A 22,609-nucleotide genomic window follows, 5' to 3' on the forward strand; every position below is an offset into this window, starting at 1 on the left:
CCTGAAGCAATCCTGCGCTTTTGCGGCCAGCTCCCAAAAAAGCGAGTTGACAAATGGAGCTCAGGGGCACTGCAATTCACAAACCTGCAGTGTTATAAATGAGAACTCTCGTCCACAAATATATTGAGGGAAGGCAACGAAGAGGATTTGAAAGCAAGGAAGAATTGCAGGAAACAGATTTCAGGAGGTAGATTCGACTCGCCTTGAAAGCACATGAAAAGCGGCAAAGCGTTGACAATGATGCCCTTGGCCAAAAAGGGCCTACGCGTTTTTTCCTGAATATATTCAGGAAAAAACGCGTACGCCCTTTTTGGCCAACCAAGCAAGCCGGAAAGGCAAATCGGCGCTACAAAGAAGTCTCGCTTGCCGGCGGTCAAAAGGGCCATGCTGAAAAAAGTGTAAAAACCAGAAATGCAGGACAGGCCATGGAGACATGGGAGCCTTGCTACGCTGATGGGCGGGGTGGAAATTGCCAACAGCCACTCTGGAGAAGTGTACGCTGCGTCCTGAAACATGTAATAGACACAGCTGAGAGAGCATAGGGCACTTCCACTCATGGGCGTAGAAATCGGGAAACCTAAAAATCAACAAGACACAGGCGCCCCAAAGTTTAGGGCTGCTCTGTTTCCAAGAACCTCCACTTCGGTACACCTTAAATATCCCAGGAAAGAGAAAAATGGATAAAGAAGTTGTGGTACTTATGCACAATGGAATATCACTCAGCCATGAAATCAGTGTCATAAGGCTAGTAGCAGCATGATGAGTGGATTTAGGGACGATGACTCTAAGTGAAGTAAGTCACACAGAAAAGGACACTTATCCTAAGATATCACTTATAGAGGGAATGTCAAAATCGCACACCTGAACTGAATTCCAAAACAGAACAGAGTCACACATTTAGAAAACACACTATGGCTGTTTAACGGGAAAGGTGAGGTGGGGCGATGTATAAAAAAAGGGTTTGAAATTAGCTCAGATACCGTTCCACAAGCCAAATATGTAATAGACAAGACCTACTCCCTGCTCAGTCAACTGGACTCAACGCCCCCTATTCACCGCCCAAGAATATATCTGACTAGGAAGAGTCTTAAAACCTATGTATTGATATCTCTCTGGAAGTGAATCAAGAGGGTGTAAAGCGGCATAAACACAGCAGGGAAAAGCAGCTAAACCCCAGTATAAAAATAGATTACTTAAAAAAAAACCCCATAAAACAAAGGCAGTGAAAGAGAGAGAAATTCTTACAAAATCCGTTCAGGGGCTCTGATGCAACCTGGATTGACCATATCTAGACCCACAGCTGGATGAGACATAAGGCTGGACACTCTTGGGGCTGAGAGGATTGGTGAGGTTGGGTGAGCAAACGCAGACCCTTTAAAGTAATAGTGCGTGGTACCCATGCCATGGGTCCCAAATCTCCAGGTTTAAGGGCATCTTCCTACATCGAAAACATTCCTGGGAAACCCAGAAGATGGTACACCGTGTGATCGGGAAAGGTTTCTAAAACGCACCTCATTTCTCCTCTCCTTGTGCTCGGGTTCGCCATTCCAGCCGCTTCACTAACAATCTCCCTACTTGGAGAATCAGCACCGTTGACCTCCTGTTTCGTACAGGTCGCAATTTGTCCTGAGGATGAACGGGAAGAGGGGGAACCAATGAGAAACTAGCTCTAGGTGTTGGGACAGGCACAGGTCACTCTATTTTCCCATCAGGAAGAAGAATGAACCACAGGCTCAGCCTGCCCCCCGGAACCAGAATAGGGCCTGAAGCCATCCTGCGCTTTTGCGGCCAGCTCCCAAAAAAGCGAGTTGACAAATGGAGCTCAGGGGCACTGCAATTCACAAACCTGCACAGTTATAAATGATGACTCTCGTCCACAAATATATTGAGGGAAGGCAACGAAGAGGATTTGAAAGCAAGGCAGAATTGCAGGAAACAGATTTCAGGAGGTAGATTTGACTCGCCTTGAAAGCACATGAAAAGCGGCAAAGCGTTGACAATGATGCCCTTGGCCAAAAAGGGCGTATGCGTTTTTTCCTGAATATATTCAGGAAAAAACGCATACGCCCTTTTTGGCCAACCAAGCAAGCCGGAAAGGCAAATCGGCGCTACAACGAAGTCTCGCTTGCCAGCGGTCAAAAGGGCCATGCTGAAAAAAGTGTAAAAACCAGAAATGCAGGACAGGCCATGGAGACATGGGAGCCTTGCTACGCTGATGGGCGGGGTGGAAATTGCCAACAGCCACTCTGGAGAAGTGTACGCTGCGTCCTGAAACATGTAATAAACACAGCTTAGAGAGCATAGGGCACTTCCACTCATGGGGGTAGAAATCGGGAAACCTAAAAATCAACAAGACACAGGCACCCCAAAGTTTAGGGCTGCTCTGTTTCCAAGAACCTCCACTTCGGTACACCTTAAATATCCCAGGAAAGAGAAAAATGGATAAAGAAGTTGTGGTACTTATGCAAATGGAATATCACTCAGCCATGAAATCAGTGTCATAAGGCTAGTAGCAGCATGATGAGTGGATTTAGGGACGATGACTCTAAGTGAAGTAAGTCACACAGAAAAGGACACTTACCCTAAGATATCACTTATAGAGGGAATGTCAAAATCGCTACACCTGAACTGATTTCCAAAACAGAACAGAGTCACACATTTAGAAAACACACTATGGCTGCTTAACGGGAAAGGTGAGGTGGGGCGATGCCTAAACAAGGGTTTGAAATTAGCTCAGATACCGTTCCACAAGCCAAATATGTAATAGACAAGACCTACTCCCTGCTCAGTCAACTGGACTCAACGCCCCCTATTCACCGCCCAAAAATATATCTGACTAGGAAGAGTATTAAAACCTATGTATTGATATCTCTCTGGAAGTGAATCAAGAGGGTGTAAAGCGGCATAAACACAGCAGGGAAAAGCAGCTAAACCCCATTATAAAAATAGATTACTTAAAAAAAAAAACCCCATAAAACAAAGACAGTGAAAGAGAGAGAAATTCTTACAAAATCCGTTCAGGGGCTCTGATGCAACCTGGATTGACCATATCTAGACCCACAGCTGGATGAGACATAAGGCTGGACACTCTTGGGGCTGAGAGGATTGGTGAGGTTGGGTGAGCAAACGCAGACCCTTTAAAGTAATAGTGCGTGGTACCCATGCCATGGGTCCCAAATTTCCAGGTTTAAGGGCATCTTCCTACATCGAAAACATGCCTGGGAAACCCAGAAGATGGTACACCGTGTGATCGGGAAAGGTTTCTAAAACGCACCTCATTTCTCCTCTCCTTGTGCTCGGGTTCGCCATTCCAGCCGCTTCACTAACAATCTCCCTACTTGGAGAATCAGCACCGTTGACCTCCTGTTTCGTACAGGTCGCAATTTGTCCTGAGGATGAACGGGAAGAGGGGGAACCAATGAGAGACTAGCTCTAGGTGTTGGGACAGGCACAGGTCACTCTATTTTCCCATCAGGAAGAAGAATGAAGCACAGGCTCAGCCTGCCCCCCGGAACCAAAATAGGGCCTGAAGCCATCCTGCGCTTTTGCGGCCAGCTCCCAAAAAAGCGAGTTGACAAATGGAGCTCAGGGGCACTGCAATTCACAAACCTGCACAGTTATAAATGATGACTCTCGTCCACAAATATATTGAGGGAAGGCAACGAAGAGGATTTGAAAGCAAGGCAGAATTGCAGGAAACAGATTTCAGGAGGTAGATTCGACTCGCCTTGAAAGCACATGAAAAGCGGCAAAGCGTTGACAATGAGGCCCTTGGCCAAAAAGGGTGTATGCGTTTTTTCCTGAATATATTCACGAAAAAACGCATACGCCCTTTTTGGCCAACCAAGCAAGCCGGAAAGGCAAATCGGCGCTACAAACAAGTCTCGCTTGCCAGCGGTCAAAAGGGCCATGCTGAAAAAAGTGTAAAAACCAGAAATGCAGGACAGGCCATGGAGACATGGGAGCCTTGCTAAGCTGATGGGCAGGGTGGAAATTGCCAACAGCCACTCTGGAGAAGTGTACGCTGCGTCCTGAAACATGTAATAAACACAGCTTAGAGAGCATAGGGCACTTCCACTCATGGGGGTAGAAATCGGGAAACCTAAAAATCAACAAGACACAGGCACCCCAAAGTTTAGGGCTGCTCTGTTTCCAAGAACCTCCACTTCGGTACACCTTAAATATCCCAGGAAAGAGAAAAATGTATAAAGAAGTTGTGGTACTTATGCACAATGGAATATCACTCAGCCATGAAATCAGTGTCATAAGGCTAGTAGCAGCATGATGAGTGGATTTAGGGACGATGACTCTAAGTGAAGTAATTCACACAGAAAAGGACACTTATCCTAAGATATCACTTATAGAGGGAATGTCAAAATCGCTACACCTGAACTGAATTCCAAAACAGAACAGAGTCACACATTTAGAAAACACACTATGGCTGCTTAACGGGAAAGGTGAGGTGGGGCGATGCATAAAACAAGGGTTTGACATTAGCTCAGATACCGTTCCACAAGCCAAATATGTAATAGACAAGACCTACTCCCTGCTCAGTGAACTGGACTCAACGCCCCCTATTCACCGCCCAAGAATATATCTGACTAGTAAGAGTCTTAAAACCTATGTATTGATATCTCTCTGGAAGTGAATCAAGAGGGTGTAAAGCGGCATAAACACAGCAGGGAAAAGCAGCTAAACCCCAGTATAAAAATAGATTACTTAAAAAAAAACCCCATAAAACAAAGGCAGTGAAAGAGAGAGAAATTCTTACAAAATCCGTTCAGGGGCTCTGATGCAACCTGGATTGACCATATCTAGACCCACAGCTGGATGAGACATAAGGCTGGACACTCTTCGGGCTGAGAGGATTGGTAAGGTTGGGTGAGCAAACGCAGACCCTTTAAAGTAATAGTGCGTGGTATCCATGCCATGGGTCCCAAATTTCCAGGTTTAAGGGCATCTTCCTACATCGAAAACATGCCTGGGAAACCCAGAAGATGGTACACCGTGTGATCGGGAAAGGTTTCTAAAACGCACCACATTTCTCCTCTCCTTGTGCTCGGGTTCGCCATTCCAGCCGCTTCACTAACAATCTCCCTACTTGGAGAATCAGCACCGTTGACCTCCTGTTTCGTACAGCTCGCAATTTGTCCTGAGGATGAACGGGAAGAGGGGGAACCAATGAGAGACTAGCTCTAGGTGTTGGGACAGGCACAGGTCACTCTATTTTCCCATCAGGAAGAAGAATGAACCACAGGCTCAGCCTGCCCCCCGGAACCAGAATAGGGCCTGAAGCCATCCTGCGCTTTTGCGGCCAGCTCCCAAAAAAGCGAGTTGACAAATGGAGCTCAGGGGCACTGCAATTCACAAACCTGCACAGTTATAAATGATGACTCTCGTCCACAAATATATTGAGGGAAGGCAACGAAGAGGATTTGAAAGCAAGGCAGAATTGCAGGAAACAGATTTCAGGAGGTAGATTCGACTCGCCTTGAAAGCACATGAAAAGCGGCAAAGCGTTGACAATGATGCCCTTGGCCAAAAAGGGCGTATGCGTTTTTTCCTGAATATATTCAGGAAAAAACGCATACGCCCTTTTTGGCCAACCAAGCAAGCCGGGAAGGCAAATCGGCGCTACAAAGAAGTCTCGCTTGCCGGCGGTCAAAAGGGCCATGCTGAAAAAAGTGTAAAAACCAGAAATGCAGGACAGGCCATGGAGACATGGGAGCCTTGCTACGCTGATGGGCGGGGTGGAAATTGCCAACAGCCACTCTGGAGAAGTGTACGCTGCGTCCTGAAACATGTAATAGACACAGCTGAGAGAGCATAGGGCACTTCCACTCATGGGCGTAGAAATCGGGAAACCTAAAAATCAACAAGACACAGGCGCCCCAAAGTTTAGGGCTGCTCTGTTTCCAAGAAACTCCACTTCGGTACACCTTAAATATCCCAGGAAAGAGAAAAATGGATAAAGAAGTTGTGGTACTTATGCACAATGGAATATCACTCAGCCATGAAATCAGTGTCATAAGGCTAGTAGCAGCATGATGAGTGGATTTAGGGACGATGACTCTAAGTGAAGTAAGTCACACAGAAAAGGACACTTACCCTAAGATATCACTTATAGAGGGAATGTCAAAATCGCTACACCTGAACTGAATTCCAAAACAGAACAGAGTCACACATTTAGAAAACACACTATGGCTGCTTAACGGGAAAGGTGAGGTGGGGCGATGTATAAAAAAAGGGTTTGAAATTAGCTCAGATACCGTTCCACAAGCCAAATATGTAATAGACAAGACCTACTCCCTGCTCAGTCAACTGGACTCAACGCCCCCTATTCACCGCCCAAGAATATATCTGACTAGGAAGAGTCTTAAAACCTATGTATTGATATCTCTCTGGAAGTGAATCAAGAGGGTGTAAAGCGGCATAAACACAGCAGGGAAAAGCAGCTAAACCCCAGTATAAAAATAGATTACTTAAAAAAAAACCCCATAAAACAAAGGCAGTGAAAGAGAGAGAAATTCTTACAAAATCCGTTCAGGGGCTCTGATGCAACCTGGATTGACCATATCTAGACCCACAGCTGGATGAGACATAAGGCTGGACACTCTTGTGGCTCAGAGTATAGGTGAGGTTGGGTGAGCAAACGCAGACCCTTTAAAGTAATAGTGCGTGGTACCCATGCCATGGGTCCCAAATCTCCAGGTTTAAGGGCATCTTCCTACATCGAAAACATGCCTGGGAAACCCAGAAGATGGTACACCGTGTGATCGGGAAAGGTTTCTAAAACGCACCTCATTTCTCCTCTCCTTGTGCTCGGGTTCGCCATTCCAGCCGCTTCACTAACAATCTCCCTACTTGGAGAATCAGCACCGTTGACCTCCTGTTTCGTACAGCTCGCAATTTGTCCTGAGGATGAACGGGAAGAGGGGGAACCAATGAGAGACTAGCTCTAGGTGTTGGGACAGGCACAGGTCACTCTATTTTCCCATCAGGAAGAAGAATGAACCACAGGCTCAGCCTGCCCCCCGGAACCAGAATAGGGCCTGAAGCAATCCTGCGCTTTTGCGGCCAGCTCCCAAAAAAGCGAGTTGACAAATGGAGCTCAGGGGCACTGCAATTCACAAACCTGCAGAGTTATAAATGAGAACTCTCGTCCACAAATATATTGAGGGAAGGCAACGAAGAGGATTTGAAAGCAAGGCAGAATTGCAGGAAACAGATTTCAGGAGGTAGATTCGACTCGCCTTGAAAGCACATGAAAAGCGGCAAAGCGTTGACAATGATGCCCTTGGCCAAAAAGGGCGTATGCGTTTTTTCCTGAATATATTCAGGAAAAAACGCATACGCCCTTTTTGGCCAACCAAGCAAGCCGGAAAGGCAAATCGGCGCTACAACGAAGTCTCGCTTGCCAGCGGTCAAAAGGGCCATGCTGAAAAAAGTGTAAAACCAGAAATGCAGGACAGGCCATGGAGACATAGGAGCCTTGCTACGCTGATGGGCGGGGTGGAAATTGCCAACAGCCACTCTGGAGAAGTGTACGCTGCGTCCTGAAACATGTAATAAACACAGCTGAGAGAGCATAGGGCACTTCCACTCATGGACGTAGAAATCGGGAAACCTAAAAATCAACAAGACACAGGCACCCCAAACTTTAGGGCTGCTCTGTTTCCAAGAACCTCCACTTCGGTACACATTAAATATCCCAGGAAAGAGAAAAATGGATAAAGAAGTTATGGTACTTATGCACAATGGAATATCACTCAGCCATGAAATCAGTGTCATAAGGCTAGTAGCAGCATGATGAGTGGATTTAGGGACGATGACTCTAAGTGAAGTAAGTCACACAGAAAAGGACACTTATCCTAAGATATCACTTATAGAGGGCATGTCAAAATCGCTACACCTGAACTGATTTCCAAAACAGAACAGAGTCACACATTTAGAAAACACACTATGGCTGCTTAACGGGAAAGGTGAGGTGGGGCGATGCCTAAACAAGGGTTTGAAATTAGCTCAGATACAGTTCCACAAGCCAAATATGTAATAGACAAGACCTACTCCCTGCTCAGTCAACTGGACTCAACGCCCCCTATTCACCGCCCAAAAATTTATCTGACTAGGAAGAGTCTTAAAACCTATGTATTGATATCTCTCTGGAAGTGAATCAAGAGGGTGTAAAGCGGCATAAACACAGCAGGGAAAAGCAGCTAAAACCCATTATAAAAATAGATTACTTAAAAAAAAAACCCCATAAAACAAAGACAGTGAAAGAGAGAGAAATTCTTACAAAATCCGTTCAGGGGCTCTGATGCAACCTGGATTGACCATATCTAGACCCACAGCTGGATGAGACATAAGGCTGGACACTCTTGGGGCTGAGAGGATTGGTGAGGTTGGGTGAGCAAACGCAGACCCTTTAAAGTAATAGTGCGTGGTACCCATGCCATGGGTCCCAAATCTCCAGGTTTAAGGGCATCTTCCTACATCGAAAACATGCCTGGGAAACCCAGAAGATGGTACACCGTGTGATCGGGAAAGGTTTCTAAAACGCACCTCATTTCTCCTCTCCTTGTGCTCGGGTTCGCCATTCCAGCCGCTTCACTAACAATCTCCCTACTTGGAGAATCAGCACCGTTGACCTCCTGTTTCGTACCGCTCGCAATTTGTCCTGAGGATGAACGGGAAGAGGGGGAACCAATGAGAGACTAGCTCTAGGTGTTGGGACAGGCACAGGTCACTCTATTTTCCCATCAGGAAGAAGAATGAACCACAGGCTCAGCCTGCCCCCCGGAACCAGAATAGGGCCTGAAGCAATCCTGCGCTTTTGCGGCCAGCTCCCAAAAAAGCGAGTTGACAAATGGAGCTCAGGGGCACTGCAATTCACAAACCTGCAGTGTTATAAATGAGAACTCTCGTCCACAAATATATTGAGGGAAGGCAACGAAGAGGATTTGAAAGCAAGGCAGAATTGCAGGAAACAGATTTCAGGAGGTAGATTCGACTCGCCTTGAAAGCACATGAAAAGCGGCAAAGCGTTGACAATGATGCCCTTGGCCAAAAAGGGCGTATGCGTTTTTTCCTGAATATATTCAGGAAAAAACGCATACGCCCTTTTTGGCCAACCAAGCAAGCCGGAAAGGCAAATCGGCGCTACAAACAAGTCTCGCTTCCCGGCGGTCAAAAGGGCCATGCTGAAAAAAGTGTAAAAACCAGAAATGCAGGACAGGCCATGGAGACATGGGAGCCTTGCTACGCTGATGGGCGGGGTGGAAATTGCCAACAGCCACTCTGGAGAAGTGTACGCTGCGTCCTGAAACATGTAATAGACACAGCTGAGAGAGCATAGGGCACTTCCACTCATGGGCGTAGAAATCGGGAAACCTAAAAATCAACAAGACACAGGCACCCCAAAGTTTAGGGCTGCTCTGTTTCCAAGAACCTCCACTTCGGTACACCTTAAATATCCCAGGAAAGAGAAAAATGGATAAAGAAGTTGTGGTACTTATGCACAATGGAATATCACTCAGCCATGAAATCAGTGTCATAAGGCTAGTAGCAGCATGATGAGTGGATTTAGGGACGATGACTCTAAGTGAAGTAAGTCACACAGAAAAGGACACTTATCCTAAGATATCACTTATAGAGGGAATGTCAAAATCGCTACACCTGAACTGATTTCCAAAACAGAACAGAGTCACACATTTAGAAAACACACTATGGCTGTTTAACGGGAAAGGTGAGGTGGGGCGATGTATAAAAAAAGGGTTTGAAATTAGCTCAGATACCGTTCCACAAGCCAAATATGTAATAGACAAGACCTACTCCCTGCTCAGTCAACTGGACTCAACGCCCCCTATTCACCGCCCAAGAATATATCTGACTAGGAAGAGTCTTAAAACCTATGTATTGATATCTCTCTGGAAGTGAATCAAGAAGGTGTAAAGCGGCATAAACACAGCAGGGAAAAACAGCTAAACCCCATTATAAAAATAGATTACTTAAAAAAAAACCGCATAAAACAAAGACAGTGAAAGAGAGAGAAATTCTTACAAAATCCGTTCAGGGGCTCTGATGCAACCTGGATTGACCATATCTAGACCCACAGCGGGATGAGACATAAGGCTGGACACTCTTGGGGCTGAGAGGATTGGTGAGGTTGGGTGAGCAAACGCAGACCCTTTAAAGTAATAGTGCGTGGTACCCATGCCATGGGTCCCAAATCTCCAGGTTTAAGGGCATCTTCCTACATCGAAAACATGCCTGGGAAACCCAGAAGATGGTACACCGTGTGATCGGGAAAGGTTTCTAAAACGCACCTCATTTCTCCTCTCCTTGTGCTCGGGTTCGCCATTCCAGCCGCTTCACTAACAATCTCCCTACTTGGAGAATCAGCACCGTTGACCTCCTGTTTCGTACAGGTCGCAATTTGTCCTGAGGATGAACGGGAAGAGGGGGAACCAATGAGAGACTAGCTCTAGGTGTTGGGACAGGCACAGGTCACTCTATTTTCCCATCAGGAAGAAGAATGAACCACAGGCTCAGCCTGCCCCCCGGAACCAGAATAGGGCCTGAAGCAATCCTGCGCTTTTGCGGCCAGCTCCCAAAAAAGCGAGTTGACAAATGGAGCTCAGGGGCACTGCAATTCACAAACCTGCAGTGTTATAAATGAGAACTCTCGTCCACAAATATATTGAGGGAAGGCAACGAAGAGGATTTGAAAGCAAGGCAGAATTGCAGGAAACAGATTTCAGGAGGTAGATTCGACTCGCCTTGAAAGCACATGAAAAGCGGCAAAGCGTTGACAATGATGCCCTTGGCCAAAAAGGGCCTACGCGTTTTTTCCTGAATATATTCAGGAAAAAACGCGTACGCCCTTTTTGGCCAACCAAGCAAGCCGGAAAGGCAAATCGGCGCTACAAAGAAGTCTCGCTTGCCGGCGGTCAAAAGGGCCATGCTGAAAAAAGTGTAAAAACCAGAAATGCAGGACAGGCCATGGAGACATGGGAGCCTTGCTACGCTGATGGGCGGGGTGGAAATTGCCAACAGCCACTCTGGAGAAGTGTACGCTGCGTCCTGAAACATGTAATAGACACAGCTGAGAGAGCATAGGGCACTTCCACTCATGGGCGTAGAAATCGGGAAACCTAAAAATCAACAAGACACAGGCGCCCCAAAGTTTAGGGCTGCTCTGTTTCCAAGAACCTCCACTTCGGTACACCTTAAATATCCCAGGAAAGAGAAAAATGGATAAAGAAGTTGTGGTACTTATGCACAATGGAATATCACTCAGCCATGAAATCAGTGTCATAAGGCTAGTAGCAGCATGATGAGTGGATTTAGGGACGATGACTCTAAGTGAAGTAAGTCACACAGAAAAGGACACTTATCCTAAGATATCACTTATAGAGGGAATGTCAAAATCGCACACCTGAACTGAATTCCAAAACAGAACAGAGTCACACATTTAGAAAACACACTATGGCTGTTTAACGGGAAAGGTGAGGTGGGGCGATGTATAAAAAAAGGGTTTGAAATTAGCTCAGATACCGTTCCACAAGCCAAATATGTAATAGACAAGACCTACTCCCTGCTCAGTCAACTGGACTCAACGCCCCCTATTCACCGCCCAAGAATATATCTGACTAGGAAGAGTCTTAAAACCTATGTATTGATATCTCTCTGGAAGTGAATCAAGAGGGTGTAAAGCGGCATAAACACAGCAGGGAAAAGCAGCTAAACCCCAGTATAAAAATAGATTACTTAAAAAAAAACCCCATAAAACAAAGGCAGTGAAAGAGAGAGAAATTCTTACAAAATCCGTTCAGGGGCTCTGATGCAACCTGGATTGACCATATCTAGACCCACAGCTGGATGAGACATAAGGCTGGACACTCTTGGGGCTGAGAGGATTGGTGAGGTTGGGTGAGCAAACGCAGACCCTTTAAAGTAATAGTGCGTGGTACCCATGCCATGGGTCCCAAATCTCCAGGTTTAAGGGCATCTTCCTACATCGAAAACATTCCTGGGAAACCCAGAAGATGGTACACCGTGTGATCGGGAAAGGTTTCTAAAACGCACCTCATTTCTCCTCTCCTTGTGCTCGGGTTCGCCATTCCAGCCGCTTCACTAACAATCTCCCTACTTGGAGAATCAGCACCGTTGACCTCCTGTTTCGTACAGGTCGCAATTTGTCCTGAGGATGAACGGGAAGAGGGGGAACCAATGAGAGACAAGCTCTAGGTGTTGGGACAGGCACAGGTCACTCTATTTTCCCATCAGGAAGAAGAATGAACCACAGGCTCAGCCTGCCCCCCGGAACCAGAATAGGGCCTGAAGCCATCCTGCGCTTTTGCGGCCAGCTCCCAAAAAAGCGAGTTGACAAATGGAGCTCAGGGGCACTGCAATTCACAAACCTGCACAGTTATAAATGATGACTCTCGTCCACAAATATATTGAGGGAAGGCAACGAAGAGGATTTGAAAGCAAGGCAGAATTGCAGGAAACAGATTTCAGGAGGTAGATTTGACTCGCCTTGAAAGCACATGAAAAGGGGCAAAGCGTTGACAATGATGCCCTTGGCCAAAAAGGGCGTATGCGTTTTTTCCTGAATATATTCAGGAAAAAACGCATACGCCCTTTTTGGCCAACCAAGCAAGCCGGAAAGGCAAATCGGCGCTACAACGAAGTCTCGCTTGCCAGCGGTCAAAAGGGCCATGCTGAAAAAAGTGTAAAAACCAGAAATGCAGGACAGGCCATGGAGACATGGGAGCCTTGCTACGCTGATGGGCGGGGTGGAAATTGCCAACAGCCACTCTGGAGAAGTGTACGCTGCGTCCTGAAACATGTAATAAACACAGCTTAGAGAGCATAGGGCACTTCCACTCATGGGGGTAGAAATCGGGAAACCTAAAAATCAACAAGACACAGGCACCCCAAAGTTTAGGGCTGCTCTGTTTCCAAGAAACTCCACTTCGGTACACCTTAAATATCCCAGGAAAGAGAAAAATGGATAAAGAAGTTGTGGTACTTATGCAAATGGAATATCACTCAGCCATGAAATCAGTGTCATAAGGCTAGTAGCAGCATGATGAGTGGATTTAGGGACGATGACTCTAAGTGAAGTAAGTCACACAGAAAAGGACACTTACCCTAAGATATCACTTATAGAGGGAATGTCAAAATCGCTACACCTGAACTGATTTCCAAAACAGAACAGAGTCACACATTTAGAAAACACACTATGGCTGCTTAACGGGAAAGGTGAGGTGGGGCGATGCCTAAACAAGGGTTTGAAATTAGCTCAGATACCGTTCCACAAGCCAAATATGTAATAGACAAGACCTACTCCCTGCTCAGTCAACTGGACTCAACGCCCCCTATTCACCGCCCAAAAATATATCTGACTAGGAAGAGTATTAAAACCTATATATTGATATCTCTCTGGAAGTGAATCAAGAGGGTGTAAAGCGGCATAAACACAGCAGGGAAAAGCAGCTAAACCCCATTATAAAAATAGATTACTTAAAAAAAAAAACCCCATAAAACAAAGACAGTGAAAGAGAGAGAAATTCTTACAAAATCCGTTCAGGGGCTCTGATGCAACCTGGATTGACCATATCTAGACCCACAGCTGGATGAGACATAAGGCTGGACACTCTTGGGGCTGAGAGGATTGGTGAGGTTGGGTGAGCAAACGCAGACCCTTTAAAGTAATAGTGCGTGGTACCCATGCCATGGGTCCCAAATTTCCAGGTTTAAGGGCATCTTCCTACATCGAAAACATGCCTGGGAAACCCAGAAGATGGTACACCGTGTGATCGGGAAAGGTTTCTAAAACGCACCTCATTTCTCCTCTCCTTGTGCTCGGGTTCGCCATTCCAGCCGCTTCACTAACAATCTCCCTACTTGGAGAATCAGCACCGTTGACCTCCTGTTTCGTACAGGTCGCAATTTGTCCTGAGGATGAACGGGAAGAGGGGGAACCAATGAGAGACTAGCTCTAGGTGTTGGGACAGGCACAGGTCACTCTATTTTCCCATCAGGAAGAAGAATGAAGCACAGGCTCAGCCTGCCCCCCGGAACCAAAATAGGGCCTGAAGCCATCCTGCGCTTTTGCGGCCAGCTCCCAAAAAAGCGAGTTGACAAATGGAGCTCAGGGGCACTGCAATTCACAAACCTGCACAGTTATAAATGATGACTCTCGTCCACAAATATATTGAGGGAAGGCAACGAAGAGGATTTGAAAGCAAGGCAGAATTGCAGGAAACAGATTTCAGGAGGTAGATTCGACTCGCCTTGAAAGCACATGAAAAGCGGCAAAGCGTTGACAATGAGGCCCTTGGCCAAAAAGGGTGTATGCGTTTTTTCCTGAATATATTCACGAAAAAACGCATACGCCCTTTTTGGCCAACCAAGCAAGCCGGAAAGGCAAATCGGCGCTACAAAGAAGTCTCGCTTGCCAGCGGTCAAAAGGGCCATGCTGAAAAAAGTGTAAAAACCAGAAATGCAGGACAGGCCATGGAGACATGGGAGCCTTGCTAAGCTGATGGGCAGGGTGGAAATTGCCAACAGCCACTCTGGAGAAGTGTACGCTGCGTCCTGAAACATGTAATAGACACAGCTGAGAGAGCATAGGGCACTTCCACTCATGGGCGTAGAAATCGGGAAACCTAAAAATCAACAAGACACAGGCGCCCCAAAGTTTAGGGCTGCTCTGTTTCCAAGAAACTCCATTTCGGTACACCTTAAATATCCCAGGAAAGAGAAAAATGGATAAAGAAGTTGTGGTACTTATGCACAATGGAATATCACTCAGCCATGAAATCAGTGTCATAAGGCTAGTAGCAGCATGATGAGTGGATTTAGGGACGATGACTCTAAGTGAAGTAAGTCACACAGAAAAGGACACTTATCCTAAGATATCACTTATAGAGGGAATGTCAAAATCGCTACACCTGAACTGAATTCCAAAACAGAACAGAGTCACACATTTAGAAAACACACTATGGCTGTTTAACGGGAAAGGTGAGGTGGGGCGATGTATAAAAAAAGGGTTTGAAATTAGCTCAGATACCGTTCCACAAGCCAAATATGTAATAGACAAGACCTACTCCCTGCTCAGTCAACTGGACTCAACGCCCCCTATTCACCGCCCAAGAATATATCTGACTAGGAAGAGTCTTAAAACCTATGTATTGATATCTCTCTGGAAGTGAATCAAGAGGGTGTAAAGCGGCATAAACACAGCAGGGAAAAGCAGCTAAACCCCATTATAAAAATAGATTACTTAAAAAAAAACCCCATAAAACAAAGACAGTGAAAGAGAGAGAAATTCTTACAAAATCCGTTCAGGGGCTCTGATGCAACCTGGATTGACCATATCTAGACCCACAGCTGGATGAGACATAAGGCTGGACACTCTTGGGGCTGAGAGGATTGGTGAGGTTGGGTGAGCAAACGCAGACCCTTTAAAGTAATAGTGCGTGGTATCCATGCCATGGGTCCCAAATTTCCAGGTTTAAGGGCATCTTCCTACATCGAAAACATGCCTGGGAAACCCAGAAGATGGTACACCGTGTGATCGGGAAAGGTTTCTAAAACGCACCTCATTTCTCCTCTCCTTGTGCTCGGGTTCGCCATTCCAGCCGCTTCACTAACAATCTCCCTACTTGGAGAACCAGCACCGTTGACCTCCTGTTTCGTACAGGTCGCAATTTGTCCTGAGGATGAACGGGAAGAGGGGGAACCAATGAGAGACTAGCTCTAGGTGTTGGGACAGGCACAGGTCACTCTATTTTCCCATCAGGAAGAAGAATGAACCACAGGCTCAGCCTGCCCCCCGGAACCAGAATAGGGCCTGAAGCCATCCTGCGCTTTTGCGGCCAGCTCCCAAAAAAGCGAGTTGACAAATGGAGCTCAGGGGCACTGCAATTCACAAACCTGCACAGTTATAAATGATGACTCTCGTCCACAAATATATTGAGGGAAGGCAACGAAGAGGATTTGAAAGCAAGGCAGAATTGCAGGAAACAGATTTCAGGAGGTAGATTCGACTCGCCTTGAAAGCACATGAAAAGCGGCAAAGCGTTGACAATGATGCCCTTGGCCAAAAAGGGCGTATGCGTTTTTTCCTGAATATATTCAGGAAAAAACGCATACGCCCTTTTTGGCCAACCAAGCAAGCCGGAAAGGCAAATCGGCGCTACAAACAAGTCTCGCTTGCCAGCGGTCAAAAGGGCCATGCTGAAAAAAGTGTAAAAACCAGAAATGCAGGACAGGCCATGGAGACATGGGAGCATTGCTACGCTGATGGGCGGGGTGGAAATTGCCAACAGCCACTCTGGAGAAATGTACGCTGCGTCCTGAAACATGTAATAGACACAGCTGAGAGAGCATAGGGCACTTCCACTCATGGGCGTAGAAATCGGGAAACCTAAAAATCAACAAGACACAGGCGCCCCAAAGTTTAGGGCTGCTCTGTTTCCAAGAAACTCCACTTCGGTACACCTTAAATATCCCAGGAAAGAGAAAAATGGATAAAGAAGTTGTGGTACTTATGCACAATGGAATATCACTCAGCCATGAAATCAGTGTCATAAGGCTAGTAGCAGCATGATGAGTGGATTTAGGGACGATGACTCTAAGTGAAGTAAGTCACACAGAAAAGGACACTTATCCTAAGATATCACTTATAGAGGGAATGTCAAAATCGCTACACCTGAACTGAATTCCAAAACAGAACAGAGTCACACATTTAGAAAACACACTATGGCTGTTTAACGGGAAAGGTGAGGTGGGGCGATGTATAAAAAAAGGGTTTGAAATTAGCTCAGATACCGTTCCACAAGCCAAATATGTAATAGACAAGACCTACTCCCTGCTCAGTCAACTGGACTCAACGCCCCCTATTCACCGCCCAAAAATATATCTGACTAGGAAGAGTCTTAAAACCTATGTATTGATATCTCTCTGGAAGTGAATCAAGAGGGTGTAAAGCGGCATAAACACAGCAGGGAAAAGCAGCTAAACCCCATTATAAAAATAGATTACTTAAAAAAAAACCCCATAAAACAAAGACAGTGAAAGAGAGAGAAATTCTTACAAAATCCGTTCAGGGGCTCTGATGCAACCTGGATTGACCATATCTAGACCCACAGCTGGATGAGACATAAGGCTGGACACTCTTGGGGCTGAGAGGATTGGTGAGGTTGGGTGAGCAAACGCAGACCCTTTAAAGTAATAGTGCGTGGTATCCATGCCATGGGTCCCAAATTTCCAGGTTTAAGGGCATCTTCCTACATCGAAAACATGCCTGGGAAACCCAGAAGATGGTACACCGTGTGATCGGGAAAGGTTTCTAAAACGCACCTCATTTCTCCTCTCCTTGTGCTCGGGTTCGCCATTCCAGCCGCTTCACTAACAATCTCCCTACTTGGAGAATCAGCACCGTTGACCTCCTGTTTCGTACAGGTCGCAATTTGTCCTGAGGATGAACGGGAAGAGGGGGAACCAATGAGAGACTAGCTCTAGGTGTTGGGACAGGCACAGGTCACTCTATTTTCCCATCAGGAAGAAGAATGAACCACAGGCTCAGCCTGCCCCCCGGAACCAGAATAGGGCCTGAAGCCATCCTGCGCTTTTGCGGCCAGCTCCCAAAAAAGCGAGTTGACAAATGGAGCTCAGGGGCACTGCAATTCACAAACCTGCACAGTTATAAATGATGACTCTCGTCCACAAATATATTGAGGGAAGGCAACGAAGAGGATTTGAAAGCAAGGCAGATTTGCAGGAAACAGATTTCAGGAGGTAGATTCGACTCGCCTTGAAAGCACATGAAAAGCGGCAAAGCGTTGACAATGATGCCCTTGGCCAAAAAGGGCGTATGCGTTTTTTCCTGAATATATTCAGGAAAAAACGCATACGCCCTTTTTGGCCAACCAAGCAAGCCGGAAAGGCAAATCGGCGCTACAAACAAGTCTCGCTTGCCAGCGGTCAAAAGGGCCATGCTGAAAAAAGTGTAAAAACCAGAAATGCAGGACAGGCCATGGAGACATGGGAGCATTGCTACGCTGATGGGCGGGGTGGAAATTGCCAACAGCCACTCTGGAGAAGTGTACGCTGCGTCCTGAAACATGTAATAAACACAGCTTAGAGAGCATAGGGCACTTCCACTCATGGGCGTAGAAATCGGGAAACATAAAAATCAACAAGACACAGGCACCCCAAAGTTTAGGGCTGCTCTGTTTCCAAGAACCTCCACTTCGGTACACCTGAAATATCCCAGGAAAGAGAAAAATGGATAAAGAAGTTGTGGTACTTATGCACAATGGAATATCACTCAGCCATGAAATCAGTGTCATAAGGCTAGTAGCAGCATGATGAGTGGATTTAGGGACGATGACTCTAAGTGAAGTAAGTCACACAGAAAAGGACACTTACCCTAAGATATCACTTATAGAGGGAATGTCAAAATCGCTACACCTGAACTGAATTCCAAAACAGAACACAGTCACACATTTAGAAAACACACTATGGCTGTTTAACGGGAAAGGTGAGGTGGGGCGATGCATAAAACAAGGGTTTGAAATTAGCTCAGATACCGTTCCACAAGCCAAATATGTAATAGACAAGACCTACTCCCTGCTCAGTCAACTGGACTCAACGCCCCCTATTCACCGCCCAAGAATATATCTGACTAGGAAGAGTCTTAAAACCTATGTATTGATATCTCTCTGGAAGTGAATCAAGAGGGTGTAAAGCGGCATAAACACAGCAGGGAAAAGCAGCTAAACCCCAGTATAAAAATAGATTACTTAAAAAAAAACCCCATAAAACAAAGGCAGTGAAAGAGAGAGAAATTCTTACAAAATCCGTTCAGGGGCTCTGATGCAACCTGGATTGACCATATCTAGACCCACAGCTGGATGAGACATAAGGCTGGACACTCTTGTGGCTCAGAGTATAGGTGAGGTTGGGTGAGCAAACGCAGACCCTTTAAAGTAATAGTGCGTGGTACCCATGCCATGGGTCCCAAATCTCCAGGTTTAAGGGCATCTTCCTACATCGAAAACATGCCTGGGAAACCCAGAAGATGGTACACCGTGTGATCGGGAAAGGTTTCTATAACGCACCTCATTTCTCCTCTCCTTGTGCTCGGGTTCGCCATTCCAGCCGCTTCACTAACAATCTCCCTACTTGGAGAATCAGCACCGTTGACCTCCTGTTTCGTACAGCTCGCAATTTGTCCTGAGGATGAACGGGAAGAGGGGGAACCAATGAGAGACTAGCTCTAGGTGTTGGGACAGGCACAGGTCACTCTATTTTCCCATCAGGAAGAAGAATGAACCACAGGCTCAGCCTGCCCCCCGGAACCAGAATAGGGCCTGAAGCAATCCTGCGCTTTTGCGGCCAGCTCCCAAAAAAGCGAGTTGACAAATGGAGCTCAGGGGCACTGCAATTCACAAACCTGCAGAGTTATAAATGAGAACTCTCGTCCACAAATATATTGAGGGAAGGCAACGAAGAGGATTTGAAAGCAAGGCAGAATTGCAGGAAACAGATTTCAGGAGGTAGATTCGACTCGCCTTGAAAGCACATGAAAAGCGGCAAAGCGTTGACAATGATGCCCTTGGCCAAAAAGGGCGTATGCGTTTTTTCCTGAATATATTCAGGAAAAAACGCATACGCCCTTTTTGGCCAACCAAGCAAGCCGGAAAGGCAAATCGGCGCTACAACGAAGTCTCGCTTGCCAGCGGTCAAAAGGGCCATGCTGAAAAAAGTGTAAAAACCAGAAATGCAGGACAGGCCATGGAGACATAGGAGCCTTGCTACGCTGATGGGCGGGGTGGAAATTGCCAACAGCCACTCTGGAGAAGTGTACGCTGCGTCCTGAAACATGTAATAAACACAGCTGAGAGAGCATAGGGCACTTCCACTCATGGACGTAGAAATCGGGAAACCTAAAAATCAACAAGACACAGGCACCCCAAACTTTAGGGCTGCTCTGTTTCCAAGAACCTCCACTTCGGTACACATTAAATATCCCAGGAAAGAGAAAAATGGATAAAGAAGTTATGGTACTTATGCACAATGGAATATCACTCAGCCATGAAATCAGTGTCATAAGGCTAGTAGCAGCATGATGAGTGGATTTAGGGACGATGACTCTAAGTGAAGTAAGTCACACAGAAAAGGACACTTATCCTAAGATATCACTTATAGAGGGCATGTCAAAATCGCTACACCTGAACTGATTTCCAAAACAGAACAGAGTCACACATTTAGAAAACACACTATGGCTGCTTAACGGGAAAGGTGAGGTGGGGCGATGCCTAAACAAGGGTTTGAAATTAGCTCAGATACAGTTCCACAAGCCAAATATGTAATAGACAAGACCTACTCCCTGCTCAGTCAACTGGACTCAACGCCCCCTATTCACCGCCCAAAAATTTATCTGACTAGGAAGAGTCTTAAAACCTATGTATTGATATCTCTCTGGAAGTGAATCAAGAGGGTGTAAAGCGGCATAAACACAGCAGGGAAAAGCAGCTAAAACCCATTATAAAAATAGATTACTTAAAAAAAAAACCCCATAAAACAAAGACAGTGAAAGAGAGAGAAATTCTTACAAAATCCGTTCAGGGGCTCTGATGCAACCTGGATTGACCATATCTAGACCCACAGCTGGATGAGACATAAGGCTGGACACTCTTGGGGCTGAGAGGATTGGTGAGGTTGGGTGAGCAAACGCAGACCCTTTAAAGTAATAGTGCGTGGTATCCATGCCATGGGTCCCAAATCTCCAGGTTTAAGGGCATCTTCCTACATCGAAAACATGCCTGGGAAACCCAGAAGATGGTACACCGTGTGATCGGGAAAGGTTTCTAAAACGGACCTCATTTCTCCTCTCCTTGTGCTCGGGTTCGCCATTCCAGCCGCTTCACTAACAATCTCCCTACTTGGAGAATCAGCACCGTTGACCTCCTGTTTCGTACCGCTCGCAATTTGTCCTGAGGATGAACGGGAAGAGGGGGAACCAATGAGAGACTAGCTCTAGGTGTTGGGACAGGCACAGGTCACTCTATTTTCCCATCAGGAAGAAGAATGAACCACAGGCTCAGCCTGCCCCCCGGAACCAGAATAGGGCCTGAAGCAATCCTGCGCTTTTGCGGCCAGCTCCCAAAAAAGCGAGTTGACAAATGGAGCTCAGGGGCACTGCAATTCACAAACCTGCAGTGTTATAAATGAGAACTCTCGTCCACAAATATATTGAGGGAAGGCAACGAAGAGGATTTGAAAGCAAGGCAGAATTGCAGGAAACAGATTTCAGGAGGTAGATTCGACTCGCCTTGAAAGCACATGAAAAGCGGCAAAGCGTTGACAATGATGCCCTTGGCCAAAAAGGGCGTATGCGTTTTTTCCTGAATATATTCAGGAAAAAACGCATACGCCCTTTTTGGCCAACCAAGCAAGCCGGAAAGGCAAATCGGCGCTACAAAGAAGTCTCGCTTGCCGGCGGTCAAAAGGGCCATGCTGAAAAAAGTGTAAAAACCAGAAATGCAGGACAGGCCATGGAGACATGGGAGCCTTGCTACGCTGATGGGCGGGGTGGAAATTGCCAACAGCCACTCTGGAGAAGTGTACGCTGCGTCCTGAAACATGTAATAGACACAGCTGAGAGAGCATAGGGCACTTCCACTCATGGGCGTAGAAATCGGGAAACCTAAAAATCAACAAGACACAGGCACCCCAAACTTTAGGGCTGCTCTGTTTCCAAGAAACTCCACTTCGGTACACCTTAAATATCCCAGGAAAGAGAAAAATGGATAAAGAAGTTGTGGTACTTATGCACAATGGAATATCACTCAGCCATGAAATCAGTGTCATAAGGCTAGTAGCAGCATGATGAGTGGATTTAGGGACGATGACTCTAAGTGAAGTAAGTCACACAGAAAAGGACACTTATCCTAAGATATCACTTATAGAGGGAATGTCAAAATCGCTACACCTGAACTGAATTCCAAAACAGAACAGAGTCACACATTTAGAAAACACACTATGGCTGTTTAACGGGAAAGGTGAGGTGGGGCGATGTATAAAAAAAGGGTTTGAAATTAGCTCAGATACCGTTCCACAAGCCAAATATGTAATAGACAAGACCTACTCCCTGCTCAGTCAACTGGACTCAACGCCCCCTATTCACCGCCCAAGAATATATCTGACTAGGAAGAGTCTTAAAACCTATGTATTGATATCTCTCTGGAAGTGAATCAAGAGGGTGTAAAGTGGCATAAACACAGCAGGGAAAAGCAGCTAAACCCCAGTATAAAAATAGATTACTTAAAAAAAAACCCCATAAAACAAAGGCAGTGAAAGAGAGAGAAATTCTTACAAAATCCGTTCAGGGGCTCTGATGCAACCTGGATTGACCATATCTAGACCCACAGCTGGATGAGACATAAGGCTGGACACTCTTGGGGCTGAGAGGATTGGTGAGGTTGGGTGAGCAAACGCAGACCCTTTAAAGTAATACTGCGTGGTACCCATGCCATGGGTCCCAAATCTCCAGGTTCAAGGGCATCTTCCTACATCGAAAACATGC

This window comes from Eubalaena glacialis, chromosome 1 (assembly GCF_028564815.1).
Source record: "Eubalaena glacialis isolate mEubGla1 chromosome 1, mEubGla1.1.hap2.+ XY, whole genome shotgun sequence".
Lineage (NCBI taxonomy): Eukaryota > Metazoa > Chordata > Mammalia > Artiodactyla > Balaenidae > Eubalaena > Eubalaena glacialis.